The sequence below is a fragment of the Ctenocephalides felis genome, unplaced genomic scaffold, assembly GCF_003426905.1.
Source record: "Ctenocephalides felis isolate EL2017-DRISC unplaced genomic scaffold, ASM342690v1 CF-g0.4_SCAFFOLD_01170, whole genome shotgun sequence".
Taxonomy (NCBI): Eukaryota; Metazoa; Arthropoda; class Insecta; order Siphonaptera; family Pulicidae; genus Ctenocephalides; species Ctenocephalides felis.
Genome location: NW_020537324.1, coordinates 70,518,789 through 70,534,585, shown reverse-complemented (window position 1 = coordinate 70,534,585; position 15,797 = coordinate 70,518,789). Strand labels below are relative to the sequence as shown.

Genomic DNA, 15,797 nt, shown 5'->3' with positions numbered 1-15,797 from the left:
AAATGAGAAAAACCAGAATTTTGTTCGATAGCGACTTTTGACATTTATTAATAATGGCCTATTTAACATTTGTACCAATTTTCAGTCCTATGCGAATTATTCCAAAGCTAAATGTTTATTTTGACTGGGTTATATGTTTTGCATTTGCTAAAACACGTGATTAGCATAATAATGTTGTGTACTATTAATGCTTCTGATTACATGTTATAGTAACATGATGATGAATTTATGATTATTGCAGCTAATCAGACATAAATATAGTCCATTTGCTATTAAAGTGCGACTGATGGTTCTTAAGAGCCATTAAGATATTCATATTAGCTCAGTTAATCAAAGCAGTCAGTTAGCATGACGTAGTTTATATCTTTTTGATTGGATAGGATTTATTAAATATTAAATATAGATAACGAATAACAAAATTGATTGACATGATGGAAGTTAATTTACCTTTCATAAAATCAAGATTAACTAGTGGGTGGGTGGCATCGTTGCTTAAGGCAAATTGCTGGAACTTCCCGTACCGTAACGAAATATTTGAGGAGTACTGAATGTTTTGAAATAGATTATATTAATATTGTAATATTGTCTAATATTTATAAGAATTATATAAACTGAATTGCAAAGTTGAAATTATTTGTTCAAAGTGTATTAGAACTTTAGTCAGAATTAAAAATAAAATCTGAATTATTTTTGATATACAAAAAAAATTTCTTTGAAAAAAAAAATGAAAAAAAAGTTGAAACAATTTTTTTTCCAAAACCAATTATTTTGTTAAGACAAGCAGAAAGTTCTTGAATCATTTAAATCGGAGGCTTAGTTCTCTCAAAAACTGCCATTTTCAATTTAGCTCCGTATCTTCGAAATGGCTGGGCCTGCCAAAAACTAATAAACACTTCTCCCAATCATTAATAATTGAATGTTTTTAGATCATTCAAATCGGATGCTCCGTTCTCTCAAAAACTCGATTTATATTTTCTGCACTCTTTGCCCTTTATCTCCGTAACTGCTGGACTTGCCTTTGCCAAAAACTAATCAGTTCATCTCCCTATTAATAGGAATCGAATGTTTTTTGAATGTGCGCTCGAAAACGTGACTGGAAATTTGTATCTATACATACATACACACATCCATTTTTCTGAGGTATGCCAAAATGTTCAGGAACCTTCAAAACGTCGAAATGTAAAAATTTTCAATTTCGATTTGCGGCCCATTACAATAACTTACCCTACGGGAAGTTAACAATATAATTTGTTTGAAATAAAAGACAGTTATATTTTCTCAACATTTTTTTTCTTTTTTCTTCAAAAATGTGAAAATGACAGTTTCCAGTATAAATCTTCATTTTACTCAGCCAATTCCCAAATTAGTGAATATCTTCATGGAAATCTACAGAGTCCAACTTGTAAATGAGCGTGTGTTTCACGACAAAATATACCTAAGACAATTATAATAGAATGGAATAATAGAAGCATTAACTTGGCAGTTTAACGAATGTTAAATAAAATAGAACAAAGAAAGATAAGATAATGAACGGCCGTCCGGCGTCGGCTATGGGAATTAATATACCGTTAGAAGGTACTACAGCGTCTCTAAGGAATGCGATTAATCTAATCTCTAAGTAGTTTAATTATAATTTAATTTCGACTTTAATTGGCATTTTGTAGGCGTTGTATCTAACGAACGTCTCACTTGATGGGGTACATGATTTTTAAATTTAAAGGACATTTGAATTAGAACAGTGGTTGAGGAACCGGAGTGAATTACCCCAAATAGGATTAAAATAGAATTTTTTGGGCTAAAACGTATGTATTTTTAATTAATATTCACTGTATTTACTGCGTAGTAATATCAATTTAGACAAAAATATTTTGGGGTGATAATTAAAAAAAATCCTCGACCGCTGAATTAGAACACATAGCAGATCAAATAATGCTCCAATGTCATTTTTAAATGAGTAAAGAAATTTCGGTTGACATCTTCCAATTTGAACAAGTATATATAACTGAAAAAGTTGAAGTTTTAAGGCATACTGAATCGTTTGATGCAAAAATTGGAATAAGTATGTATGAGTGCTTTTGTAATTAGTATTAGCATTTTTTGTCTCTGATGGTTTTAATGAAAGTTTAAACTTTGATAGTAATAGTAGTATGATAGTAAAGAACTTAACAAACATCCTAAAATACTATGAGAAGGTTTGGAATGATGGACCATGTCAAAGTTTCATAATTATGTCGTCCTGATTTTAAAGGTAGCTTGATCTGAATTCTTCTAGTTATTGTATTTTTCACATTGAAAATAATTTTATATTAAATTTTTGTTTAAATCTCGTTTACGTTTTTTATGCCTCAAAAACAACAACAAACTTTGGTACTTTATTTATAATTAAAAACTAAATCTAATCTTTAATTAGATGATTCAAACACGGAAAGCACTTTTTGCAATTATTCATATATAATGTTTGCTAATATTATGAATTGAAGATAAAATGTCAATCGAAAAATTTCTTTAAGAATTGTAAAAAAGGTCATTCTTAAAATGGCTCTTGACAGTGCATCTAAATAGGCGGTGTTCATTAATTACTTGCGGTTTTTAGGACAATTTATTTTGACAATAAAATGATGAAATATCATATAAGGGTGGGAGCGGTAAGATATCGCATGTATTTATTTTTTACCTGAATTTAAAAAAAATCCAAACATTTTCAAAAAAAAAAATTATTATAATTTTTTCTTGTAACTAAAAATACAGATTTATGGGAAAGGGGGTACAATTTTGGAATATTACCAAGGTAAAAGGGAGGGGTAAAAAAAATCTTAATCGATCACGTGATTAATGGTTGCTTTCTTATTTACTATCATCACATAATATTTTCTATTCATTAAAACAATGTTTTAAAAATCAGCAGAAGTATATAATAGTAGTGACTCTAATCATAAAAATATTTCATTTATTGCTAGGCAATTAATATTATTCGTCTTAAAAAAAGATGATACCGATAAATTCAAATCGTGAAGTCCCTTAGGGCATGCACGTGGCATTAACCGAAGCTGTTCAATTTAACTCTTGGAATAGAGAGCAATTTAATTAGATTGCTTGTCTCAAACTTATTTAATGGATTGTGTAATTAGCATGTAAATTTTAAGAAATTTTGAACCATTTAATTTAATTCATACAAAATTGCTTGCATAATCAATATTTAAAAATTTGTGTAAATTGTCTCATTGATAAAGAGATAGGTAGATGACTATTTTTCATTAATACGAGATACCTTCTTCTAATAAATTTATGTAATATGTTATTTATATTATGAAGAAAAAGTAATTAACTAATATTTTTACTTGCAAAAATATTTAAGTTACTTTTATATTCATATATTTGTTTTGTAGTTAAAAGCAAATCATCTGTATATTTTACCGCTTTTATCATTTGAATCTTTATATAAATAACTGACAAACTCGATAGTGGCAAATCTGCGTGAATAACGTTTCATCTTATCTAAATAGCTTAATTATAATTTTAATGTGCCGGCTAATCGTTTTGTAGCGCATAATCTTTTATACGAAATAGATAATAAAAAAAGTGTGAAAGACTGTTGTGTAAGTTTGCTGACTTATCTGGAATTTAGCATATAATCGAATAATGACATCGAATCAAAAATAAATATTATGGTAGTAGTAGTAGTATTTGTAATTTTTTTGTCAATTTCATTTTTTTTTAATCTTGTCCTGGTAATGTTGAGATGAAGTTGTCTGGCAAGTGAGTTTGGGCGATCTTAGAGGCGGCTTTTGTAAATGTCTGAATGTGTTCGTATTTCACGCCTACTGTGTCCATGTTGGCGTTTTTATGTATTAACCAATTTGGTACATATACTTCGAAATATAATGTTTTGAAATAAAATAAATTGTTAGAATTTGATTGAAAACAGATTTGGTTATAAAATTTCTAATACAAAAGCTGCTTTTTTAAGAGTTCAAGATTATTATGGTAACTTTTTCTATATTCATTACGAAATAATTAGGAACAATATATAAAAAAGATACCAATTGGCATGTTATAATGAAAAAATAGCCAAATGCGCAATACTGTCAATAAAGACAATATGATTGTTTATATTATTAACAAAAACACATGATAAAACAGAAGTAATAATCAATAAAATTTTATATTTAATACATTTTTATCGAATTGTTGTGGATTCATTTACTGTAAGAAGGTATTATGGTCTTTAGTGAAAATAGCCAATTATTATAATGATACTGTCCATCATCAAAATAATTGGAACGTCAAAATAATTTGCCTAATCAGTAATTACATGCAATTAGAAAGTCTTTAAGAACTGTAAAATCATATTAGATTTATCTGCAATTCTTTTTTGTATTATATAATCCGTTAAGTGTTAATGATTACTGTATTGAATTTTCATTCATTATGAAAGTTCAGTATAATATGATAATAAGTAAGTATATCCTATTTTAACACGCTAAAAAATCACATGGGCGACGTTATCTTTATTAAATTATTGTATCAAGAAAACTTCATGTATACAAAAAATTCCTGGAAAACACTCTTTTTTATGTCATACATATATGACTGACATGGCCTTTTAATAAATAAATATACTATAAATGTATCGTTTGTGTCGGACATTTGTGATTGAAGTGATCTCTTATCTATATGACGTGCAAATAATATAGTGGTTATATATTTTAATTATTTAAAAGAAATATTAATTGTGTTAGCACTAAATACAAATAAATTCAAGAAAATTTTTACATAAAATCCCAAATTATTTTAAAAACAAATATTTAATTAAAAAAAAATCCTCATGTTTCCGCCCGGGATCGAACCGGGGGCCTTGTGCGTGTGAAGCACACGTGATAACCACTACACTACGGAAACACTGGGAGAAATTGCTATGAGAGCAATACATCGTACAATGCTTTTGTTTGAGAGCGATATACATACGATTATTAATACGTTCGCGACCAGTAAAAGTTTCAGCAAAATACAAAAATTGACATTCATTTTATTTGTAATTGGTGTGATATTTCAAAATTTGATTTACAATATGATAATCAGGTCAGGTTGTTATATGAATGCTGTGGCATCCACGTCAAGTATTACGCTTCTATTCTCTGATCATTATATACTATATGAATTCTGTAGCATCCACGTCAAGTATTACGCTTCTCTGATCATTATATACTATATGAATGCTATAGCATCCACGTCAAGTATTACACTTCTATTCTCTGCAACGAAAATGAATGCTACAGGATTCACGTCTGCAAACGTGTTAAGGAAACGTCCATTAATCACCTGAGGTTTCTAGGAGGAGAGGAATCACGAAATATCACATAGGGGAGAGAGGGGTATAGTAATATATCACGTGTATTTATTCTTTACCAGATTTTTTTGAAAAAAAATCCAAACATTTTCAAAAAGATACCATATTTTTGTAACTAAAAATACACGAGATGTTTGGAGGGGGAAGGGGGATTATTTTGAATATCACCACGTATCACCAAGGGGGATGGGGGTCCAAAAAACCTTAAAAAATTGATCACGTGATAAATGGACGCCCTCTAATATAATTAATCAGCAGAAATAGTTCCGCGTTGTAATTAGCAAATCATTCAAAAATTTCAGACAATGCGTTAGTTTTAATGCGATTTTTAATTTCATCTTTTTTGCGTCCATTGAGAAAGTCATATAGCAAAGATTAATATTAAGCAAAGATAATAATACAATAATTTTTAACATATGGATTGCCCTGTCAAGTCCTTATCTAAGACATCATGTACATAATATTATTTGTTAAATATTATTAAATATTAAATGAAAAATATGATTAAATTAAACGACTGAAAATTTTATGACAACTATCATAATATCTATACTAAAAATGCTTATAGCTAATATTCACAGATAAAACTTTATGAATTAGTTTTTTCTAATTTTATATGAATTAAAAGAAAAAATATTTTACAATATTTAAAAATAAAATATTTTAGCAGTAGGCAGCTGTCCTACTATTTTCCCACATAAAACTGGGTACAAAATCGTTTACGAAGAAATTAATGGTACAGAACCCTTAGGGCAATCTTTTGTCTTGGACTTGTTTGATGCACTTTTTAAATATATTTTTGTGCCCAGAGGATAAAACAAAATTAACTGTTTTAATTGTCAAAAGTACAAGCAATTAATATCGTCGGTTAAATGTCGGTCATATGTAACATGCTATAGATTTTAAAGTTTGAATTGAAACAGTCAATTTGCTGCTATTTCTGTGAATTGACATTTTTTTATTTGTTTATTATTATACAGCAATTAGAACAGTAATTACATTCTGGGTGCATTCGACTTGGACGCTTACGCGCTGTGAGCGCGCCGTGAGCGCGCTTTCATCGTTCGACTTGGCGCTGTGAGTGTGGCATAAGTACGCTCGTAGCATCATCGTAGGATGCTCGTAGCACATATTTTGCGCTCACATACGCTCACGCCACAGAGTGTAGGGCAGCGTGAGCGTGAGCGTCAGGGTTTTTACTATCTGTCATTTCATTTGTTTATTAATTGTCAAATTCATTATAATTCCGCAAAAATAGCAAGCTGTAGATCACAATTATTTCTTAAATTAATATTGATATTAATTAATTTTAATTTAATTAATTTTAAATTTCAATTTTAATATTACTATTAATAAGCATAAGCTAACCAAATTTCATTTATTTATTAATTGTTAAATTCTTTATAATCCCGCAAAAATGCCAAGTTGTATATCACATTTATTTTTTATTCATAGTATTTATTTTATTTTATTCATATATTTATTTAGTTTTAAATTCAATTAATTTAAATAATTTTAAATTTAATTTAATATTACTATTAATTAAGCATACGCTATCCAATTTCATTTATTTATTAATTTTAAATTCTTTATATCCCGCAAAAATGCCAAGTGGTATATCACAATTATTTTTTAATATTAATATTAATATTAATTAATTTTAAATTTAATTAATTTTAAATAATTTTAAATTTTAATTTTAATATTAATATTAATTAAGCATAAGCAAACCAAATTTTATTTATTTATTAATTGTTAAATTGTGTATAATCCCGCTGAATGATCCAGAAAGTAATAAAATTTACACAATTACCGTTACCGCCAGTTGCCGCCATTTTGATGCTTATTGACGCTCACAGTTTCCAAAACGAACGGAATTTAGTTATCGATTCTGAGCGCTTATCGGCCAAGTCGAACGCTAAAAATTCGTGCTTATAAGCGTGAGCGCTCACAGCGCGTAAGCGTCCAAGTCGAACGCACCCTCTATGAGCTGCTATACTAAGATGTATAAAACAAAAACTAACAAATTGCTGAAACTTCCCGTACCAAAAATTATTTTTTTTAAAAAGATTAACATTTTTGAAAAAAAATAACTCTGAAAAAATAGAATATTGAGAAACTATAAATTTTTGACAAAAATGTACTTTTCTTTTGAAAAAAAAACTTTTTGAAGAAAAATTTATTTTGAAATATTTTCGAAATTCTAAACTTTTTCTCAAAGCGATCGTACTGCTTTAACTGCGACGCCGTCTAACGGATAAATACTGGTACGGAACCCATAGGAATGTAAACAAAATTTATACTTATTGTTAAAATCTCTATAAAATACCTGATAATTTGATGTGCATATTTCTAATGATTATTTTTGACCGCCAAACGGCAGATCTCCGAAACCGCTAGGCCTGCCTTCATGAAAATTGGATCAGTTCTTTATCTTTTTAATACAAGTAAAATGTTTTTTGAATTATTCAAATCGGACGATCCGTTTACTTAAAAACTGAGTTACCGTTTTTGGCACTTTTTGCCCCATATCTTCGGAACGGCTAAACCTGCCTTAGCCAAAAACTAATCAGCACGTCTCCTTATCAATACGAATCGAATGTTTTCTGAATTATTCAAATCGCTTCATCCGTGTTCCCGAAATTGTCGACGAAAATTTGTATCCGAGCATACATACACCCACGCACACACATACACACATACACACACATACATCCATTTCTTCTAAGGTGTGCCAAAATATTCAGAAACCTCTGAAACGTAAAGATATATAAAAATTTTCATTTTCGATTTTTTTGCGATTACTATAACTTACCCTACGGGAAGTTAAAAATTAACGATCTTAATGTGATGATTTAATAAAAATTATAAAAATTGTTTCATTAAACAATTTGCTAGATTATATTCATTATTTATTTATTATTATTATTATTAGGATATTATCCATTTGTGATTTTTGCTCGAGTCTCCTGGAATGTGGTATCTCAAGCAGTTGTGCAACTAATTGACAAATTAGAACAAAATTTGATATATCATTTTTCAAAAACTACATTAGTCTTCATTCGAGGATATCGGTGTAATCTTTCTCACAAGACAAATATAATAAAGAAATCAGATACCCGTCGTCGGACAATTGACAGACGATCGTGTGTGGTCAAGTGAGAAATTTATTCGAACACATTTTATATCTTTCGCATAATGTAATCCGATTCCGAAGATGTATAACACGGCCATTATTTTATCAAATCCGTTTGACGATGAGCAATCAATCACATTAATTGAGAAAGAACGAGTGGACAAAATATGTGAATACTTTCACATTTTACATTTACATTTGAACATTTATATTAAATACTAGCAAACCCGACGAACTCCGTTTCGCCACCAGATGGTTTCGTGAGAAAGATGAAGAAATTTTTTGTTTGTTTTATATTTGAAAAGGAAAAATTTGATTTTATTGCACAACAGTAATGAATTTATTTCGATTACAAAAATGAAGTGTTTTTTAGTTGAACTTTTCTAAGTAAATAAAAGTGAATCCGCAAATTATCCGTTTCATGGAAGTGATCTTTGGTAAACCACATTTTTTGTTTTTTTGGTCTGACGTTAACACAAACAAAGCGGATGGTTTTCCAACTCGTGAACAGGGAACGTATAACTGCCCATGTGAAAAACAATGATTTTCTAAATAATCTATTTGAAATTTATCCCGCAAACACTAAGCGATTGGCCTTGCGACTTGTTATTGCAAAACGCAAGGCGAACAGGAAATTGCAATCGTTTGAAGTCAAACGGAGACCAGTCGGAATCATTGGTATGTCACCAAATAGCCAGCAATTTTTGATTGAATGATGAAATTCAGTGCGTGTACATCATTATTCTTTGCGGCAAGAATTGCTCGATGACTTAAGCAAGCATAATTCTGATAATTCTCACTAATGTCATTACTCGAATTTTTAATTACGGTGCGTAAAGTTCCAGCAATTTGCATTGAGGCACGATGCCATGCACCACATTTTCTTAGCTATAAACCTTGCGGAGCCCGAGACCTTTCCAACGAATGCAAAATTGTCGAAATCGGTTCGTGCGTTCTGGAGTTATTTCATCAGGAAGGAAAACCCGACTTATTTTTATATATATAGAAGATAACGACTACTACAACAATATGTTAAACTTACATGTATTACAATTACAAAATTAAACATTTCACTCAAATTATTACGTTCAGTAATTTTTTATAATATTTCTAATATTGTGCATATCCTAAGTTACAAAAAACCCATTTATAGAACAATGATTCCTAGAAGGAGCAAACTTACAAATATTTTCCCAAATATTTATCAATCCACAGTGAATATCAATTCTGCAAAAAGTTCCACTGCACTATCTACTTGGCGACGTCTGAATATAAAAGTTAATTGGATACTTATTATTAAAAACATATCGATTACTTACCGATATATTATAGGATTAATTTCACAGTCATCAGATACACCATAAAACAAAATGACAATATTAATTCGTAGACATAATAATGTTTTATATCAAGCTTGGGAAAATATTTAGCTTCATTAGTCATTACTAACTATATTCTAAGAAATTAGACTAATTAGACAAAATAGTAAAAAAACTGTAATTATAAGATAGACTAGTAGTTCCTAAATATTAGAAATTTTGAATAATCCGTGTTTATCTGTATATGGAACTAAGAGCAATTATAAATTTTTAAATTTATGAAGAAAATTATACAAAATTGTATGCTTGAAACATACTAAAGAAATCCATAGTTCAAAAAATATAGTATTTTGATTTCTGATTATAACTGAATTTATTGAATTTTTAAATAGTATTTACTATGAATAATTTTGATTAAAATTTTTTATAAATAACATTTAAGCATTCTGAATTAAACTCCCTTCCCAGATAAGTTTTTGTTTAGGATTTTGAATAAATAAATGGTCAATATTACCCTACTTCCCGTAGGGTAAGTTATTGTAATGGGCCGAAAATCGAAATAAAATTCATTTTACATTTCTCGACGTTTTGAAGGTTCTGAACATTTTGGCATACCTCAGAAAAAATGGATGTGTGTGTGTGTATGTATGAACACAATTTTTCGTCCACGTTTTCGTACGCACGGATCAACCGATTTAAATGGCTAAAAACATTCGATTCCTATTGATAGGAAGATGTGCTGATTAGTTTTTGGCAAAGGCAGGTTCAGCCGTTTCAGAGATACGGAGCAAAGAATGCAGAAAATATAAATCAAGTTTTTGAGAGATCGGCGTATCGGATTTAAATAATCCAAAAAACATTCAATTCGTAATGATAGGGAGAAGTGGTTATTAGTTTTAGCAAAGGAAGGGCAGGTTTCCAGCGGTTTCGGAGATACAGAGCTAAATGTAGCAAAAAATGGCAGTTTTTTGAGAGAACTAAGCGTCCGATTTGAATGATTTTGAAAAAAAAATGTTTTTTTCAATTTTTTTTTCATAAAATATTTTTTTTAGATATTAAATTCTTAAATAGTATTCGCTATGATTAAGTTTGATTTAAAAAATTAATGAATAATATTTAAGCTACTTGAATTGAACTCTCTCTTCAGATAAGTTTTTGTCTAGGATTTTAACTAAAATAAATCCTAAATAGTCAACACATTTAGTAACAAAAACTAAAGATGATAAAGTAGCAAAAATTGGAGGTATGTCTAGTCTAATAATAGAAGTTTTATCATTAACGCAAATTAAGCTTGTATAACTAAATCTGTACCCAGTTTTCTGTGGGAAAGTAGTAGGAAAGCTGCCTACTGCTAAATGACTTCTCAATGCACAAAAAATATAAAATAAAAATCGCATTAAAACTATCCCATTGTTTGAATATTTCTTTTGTGTCGACGATTTTAAATGATTTTTTTAATGATTTCCTAATTACTACGCGTAACTATTTCTGCTGATTAATTATATTAATAATCGTGAACCGTTATAATTGGATTTTAATTGCAGAGTTAGTCATTATAAAATTGAAGGTCAAAAAATTGACAATGACCGTTTATCTTGTGATATCGATGTCGCCCAGATTACACATATTTTACCCTATACTTTAAATTAGTACGTTTAAAATGTTATACTTTACTTGTTTTTGAAATAATGGTTGTGGACTTTTTCCGGCAGGCCTTTAAGCCCCGCTCGATCCAATTGAATTTTAATTTTTTCACTTTTTTAAAATTGACCTACAGTAATGGCCCACTAGCATAGGAGCCGTACTTTTTGTAAAAAATTCAAATTGATTAAAATGTAAATTACGAAACATTGAGGTCCTTAGGCTACAGCTTTTAATTATAAATCACACTATACTCTTACAAGACAACATTGATTATTTTTATATCAGAAGTCTTATTGCACGACGTTCCCAACATAGTACTAGGTACATGGTACACGATATGGTTCTTTGTTGCAGATATAATTTTCGTTTTGTTCTCACAATGTGTAATCTTGGCTGATGGGGGGTCTTATTTGTAAGCAATATGATTATTTCAGATGTATTCTGAAAGCATGTCGAGACTGCGATTAAATGCCAGTGTAAAAAAATCATTTATTTGTTATAAACTTTTTTGATCCATTTTTTTTGATTGCCTGTATCATGAATTTGTTAATACGTTTCTAGAGTATTTTTCTTTTATATATTTGAGCTTTGCAGTGAAAACCATAAATTGTCTTTAACTTTATTACTCTTCGATATGATAATATAGTCGTTATAATTGACGTTAATAGCTTCTTAATAAATTCTATCATCCGACGATTGATTGGTCTACCTGTTATCAAATCCCACAAATCAATTTCGTTCTAAATCAAATTCAATTACTGAATATTATTAATTCGAAAATAATTCAGAGTTAGATTGTCTTTCCATTGCACATGGTATGACTTTATAATTGAGTTTTTTTCAATTTATGTTCCCCCGATGGAAATTTGCTTCCTCTGCAAAGAGTTTTTTCCTAGGTATTTCCGTTTGTTGATAGTCGTCGTTCTAAGTGGATTTCGCAGAAATAGATTGCATGATGCAAGTTATGAAATGAGAAGTATAATATTTATTACTATTGAATTTGAATTTTAAATATTAAAAGTAATAGCATCGCTGACTGATAACATAGAGCCCATCCCAGTCAAGAATTTAAGATCCAAGAATTTAACATCGATCGTTGATTTACGATGGTAAAGATTACTTCTGATGCATACTATATTTATTCGTATTGTTAAATACTCATCGTAATTAATTTTACAGCCTGTGTGTTTATTAACTTCCCGTAGGGTAAGTTATTGTAATGGGCCGAAAATCGGAATTGAAAATTTTTACATTTCTCGACGTTTTGAAGGTTTCTGAACATTTTGGCATACCTCAGAAAAAGGGATGTGTGTGTGTGTATGTATGTATGGATACAAATTTCCAGTCACGTTTTAGGGCGCACGGATCAACCGATTTGAATGGTTCAAAAACATTCGATTCCTATTGATTGGGAAAAGAGCTGATTAGTTTTTGGCAAAGGCAGGTCCAGCCGTTTCGGAGATACGGAGCAAAGAGTGCAGAAAATAGAAATCGAATTTTTGAGAGAACGGAGTATCCGATTTGAATCATCTAAAAAACATTAAATTAGTAATGATTGGGAGAAGTGTTTATTAGTTTTTGGCAAAGGCAGGCCCAGCCATTTTGAAGATACGGAGCTAAATATGTAAAAAATGGCAGTTTTTGAGAGAACTAAGCGTCCGATTTAAATGATTCAAAGAACTTTCTGCTTGTCTTAACAAAATAATTGATTTTGGAAAAAAAAATTTTGTTCCAACTTTTTCTCCAACTCCAAGTTTTTTGTATATCGAAAATATTTCAGATTTTATTTTTAATTCTGACTATTAGTTCTAATATACTTTATAAATAATTTCAACTCTGCAATTCAGTTTATATAATTCTTATAAATATTAGATAATGTTACAATATTTATAATAATCTATTTGAAAACATTCAGTATTTCTCGAACATTTCGTTACGGTACGGGAAGTTCCAGCAATTTGCCTTAAGGCACGATGCCATAATTGCCTCAAGACAGAATTCCACTTACAGCTAGTTTTATAAGCTTTTAGTGTTAAAATTGCACGGCATCAAAAATAGATATGCTAATCAAATTGCCTCTTTAACTTTGACTAAATATGATGCGTTTACAAGACAAGTATTATTCGTGGCTGTTTTGCAAAATCAGAAGCAAACGAGTTTCAATAAATATAATCTTTAACTATTTTGACTAGAAAACTATATTTCAGAAAACCAGTTTTCGAATTTTAATTTTACTAAAAGCGGTTTTAACAGGTTTTCGAATTTTATATAGAAAATAAATTTTTGCTCGAATATTCTATAATTTATCCGCAAAAGTGTAATTTAAAGCAGTATTTGAGTGAATTTATTTATTGTTCAATATTATAGATAGTAAACAAAATTATTTTAATTTTAATTAGTAGAACTGAAAAATAATAGTTTATCTTGATTAATAAATAATTTTGAAAATAATTATTCGTTATTCATGCATCATTTTCATATATAAAAATGAAAATTTTTTTATAATGGTGAAAAGCAAGTTTTCGAATAAATAAAAATAATACATGCATCAAATAAATATAAATAACAAAATGCATCAAATTAAAAAAAAATAAAACTAAAATTAATATTAACATACTTGTTAATATCAATTTTAGTTTTAAAAATAGTTAAGTTAACCTCGGGTATTGTCTGTTCCGAGCAATTTTAATTAATTAATTTTAAACATTCTAATTGTTTATTTGTTTAATAAAATATGATTTCAAAAATTGAGAACGTCTATCGAATTGCTACTTAGACGTGTCCTTTATTGTTAACAAAATTTTCTGAAATGGAAAATACTCTCATACTTACGACCAAATTATGCTTAATTGTTTTTAAAGCCTGATATAATAATTCCAAGTTTTTTGTTCTTTAATTTGTGACTTCTAGGGTTTAAATCACTTTTTTTAAAAGTTTGAGTAGAGGAAGTTACTTCTTCAAAAAGAAGTCACACTGATTTAAATTAATATAATATACACTGGTATAAAAATTGAAATTAATATATAGAAAACCTTTCTGGGAACCATTACAGACTGATAAGATATCAAATCCTATTGAACCGATATGATTTCAAGAATTAAAACGCTTTCATCTATCTTTTATATTTGGCTATATTTGTCATTTTCCATTTATACAGTGAAAACCGACTTTTTTCATTAAAAAACTGATTTTCGAATTCCATAATTTTCGTCAAAAAACCGGTTTTTGAAAACTGACAACCCCCAATTTTGACAATGTTGTCTAGGTAAGAAATTTTATTGGAGACTACTTTAGTTTATATTATTATTTCTATTATATTGCGAATAAATACCTACAGTGGTGTAAGGCATCGTGCTCTAAGGCAAATTGCTGAAACTTTCCGTACCAAAAATTATTTTTTTTGAAATTTTTTTTTTTAAGTGTTTTTTGAATTATCAAAACCGGACGCTGCGTTCTCTTAAAAACTGAGTTACCGTTTTTGCTCCGTATCTTTGGAACTGCTAGACCTGCCTTTGCCAAAAACTAATCTGCACGTCTGCACAAATCGAATGTTTATTCGATTATTCACATAGGTTGATAGGTGTTTCCTAAATCGTCGACGAAAATTTGTATCCGTACACACACATATATCGATATTTTCTAAGGTATGCCAAAATGTTCAGAAACCTTTGAAACGTAAAGGTATATAAAAATTTTTGATTTTTATGTTAATTACTACTACTTATTTAGTTGTTTATTTATATTTTTATTCATTTTTATTATGCTTAGTTATGTCTTTTTTATTTTTTGTTATAATTCACAATGTGATAATAAATAACTCATTTACCTCATAGGTCATTTTATTTTTAAGTTTACTCTATATAATCACAAAACTTAAATTCAATATATCAAAATTGAAAAGGCTTACTACTAGGTAACCTTTTAGATCTTATGTTTAATATTTCATATATCATCAAAATTACTGAATGTCTTCTTTTTTGTAAAGACAGATTGTAATTCAATAAAGAGAATAAAAAAAAAGTTAATTAATTTATAATAATAATAATTGTAATAAATTTTATCGTGATGACACTGCCGTACTTAGAATTTAAGTTAAAAATGTTACTGTAGAAATGCAAGAAAGCTACATTAGAATTAGAAAACTACATTAGAATTAAAGCAGTAAAATGATCTTAGTTAATTAGGCATAATTTTTTACCATGAATTTTTAATATAAATTAATGGCGTGAAGTTTCATTTGTTCTAATCAGAATCTATTAAAATTGAATCTCTTATACGGATCTGATTTTGCGGTGTAGGAATTTATCTCTGGAATTAATTTTATCCCCTTTGTCGTCTTTTCTGTGCTTAA

At 28.9% G+C, this 15,797-nt stretch overlaps 1 non-coding gene across 1 annotated transcript; it reads right to left on the bottom strand.

The window, feature by feature from the left end:
* Nucleotides 1-4,826: 4,826 nt before the first annotated feature.
* On the bottom strand, nucleotides 4,827-4,899 carry Trnav-cac. Its single transcript has one exon. It is a non-coding gene; the product is annotated as a tRNA-Val (tRNA).
* Between the last annotated feature and the right edge of the window lie 10,898 nt (nucleotides 4,900-15,797).